The sequence below is a fragment of the Arachis stenosperma genome, chromosome 5 (assembly GCF_014773155.1).
Source record: "Arachis stenosperma cultivar V10309 chromosome 5, arast.V10309.gnm1.PFL2, whole genome shotgun sequence".
Taxonomy (NCBI): Eukaryota; Viridiplantae; Streptophyta; class Magnoliopsida; order Fabales; family Fabaceae; genus Arachis; species Arachis stenosperma.
In genome coordinates, this window is record NC_080381.1 from 32048008 (window position 1) to 32049661 (window position 1654).

At 26.5% G+C, this 1654-nt stretch overlaps 1 pseudogene; it reads right to left on the minus strand.

The window, feature by feature from the left end:
* Nucleotides 1-406: 406 nt before the first annotated feature.
* LOC130980663 (30S ribosomal protein S2, chloroplastic-like) lies at nucleotides 407-1551 on the minus strand (annotated as a pseudogene).
* Between the last annotated feature and the right edge of the window lie 103 nt (nucleotides 1552-1654).

Here is a 1654-nt window from a genome sequence, read left to right on the forward strand (position 1 = left end):
TTAATTTAACCACTCTAATTATTTATTTTGCCAAAAATAATGTTTGTCATCACTAATTATTTTAGTTAATTTCTTAACTCAACACTTTTGGATGCATTCTAAATTTTCATGAGTAGAAATGGTTGTTTTTTTTTTATTGTGAGAAAAAAATTTATTCCAATAAGTTAAATAAGAGTATAAAATAAAAAAAAATGTTAGTTCGAAAATATACTATATCTTAAAAGGAATTATTTTGATTCAATTATCTATTTTTTCAATTATCTGTTAAATCTTTTATTTTGAATATTGACTAATTACTTAATATTTTTGAATTTTTATTTTTTTTGTACGATTAAGTAAATTAGTTTTAGTAACCAATTCTCTAAATCTATGAAATTTTCAATGGAATAATTTATTTTATTATTAATTAAGAATTTCGTGTATAATTAGAACGACTTTCACAAATTGCAAATACTAATTTATTAAGAATTAACCGAATTGAAACTATAGCAACATCATTAACTGGAATCAAAATATCCGTGAGATCGAAGTTACAATTTGTATCGGTTAAAGAAACTGTGGAATTTCTAAAGGGATACATTCTCTAAGAGCGATATACTTCTCTTGCTGATAACCAACTATGACAATATCGGGTAAACTAGTCATATATTTATGTTACCCAGATAAGTTTTCAAGTGCGATAATTGTCTCTTCAAAATAGCAATATCTTTTTTTTTTGGAAAATTATGGATTCTGCCCGCTTTTTTATTCTGTTTTCAAGGATCTGAACTTATGAAGTCTTGTTTTTGTAGTATACCAATTGATTAACATACAGTTGAGCCATTTTTTAATAACATAATGACACCGAGTTCTTGTTGCAGCCCATGCTATTAAATTCGTAGCTTTACTTTTTTGTGCCAACAATTAAAAATTGTTTCCCCTTACTTGCTACCTCAAAAATCAAATCACAAGCTTTTGATAAAAAGCGAGCAGTTCTTATAAGATTTAGAATATGAATACCTTTACGTTTTGTGGGTATATAAGGTGCCATTCTAGAATTTTATTTTCTAGTACCATAGCTAAAATGAACTCTCGCTTCCATCATCTCTTTCAACGTTATGTTTTAATATCTTTTGTCATTGATCCCCACAAAAAAAGAGATAGAGTATCTTGAAATAAGAAAAGTTTTGTTCCGATGGAACCTTCTCTTTTATCGAAGATTGGCTCTTGACACATGGTCACGACATTCAATTTTTTTTTTACTTTTTTTCTTTTTTCTCTTTCAAAAATGTAATCAAACGCCTTTATTCAAATTTAAAAATTCTAAATTCGAAAAAATAGGCTTTCAGAAATTATTAAATCTTTAAAAATGATTGCTGCAATGTATTACATAAATTCTCAAAATTAAAAACAAATTCCCTATGGTGGAATAGGATATCTTTTATTTTTTTTCAAGTAAATTTTTTTTGGAGAAATCTTAATAAGTTATCTTTACTTTGAAGGTTGTGTTACCCTTTTGAATCTGTTACCAACTATTATCATCCCCCCAAATAAATGTTCTCTTTCAGACATTTCAACCAATCAATACGACCTCGAAAAGTAGCTATAACTAAAACTTTAGTAGTTTCTTAAAAACTCAATTCGGATATGAAACTTTAGGTATTTAAAGATTTTT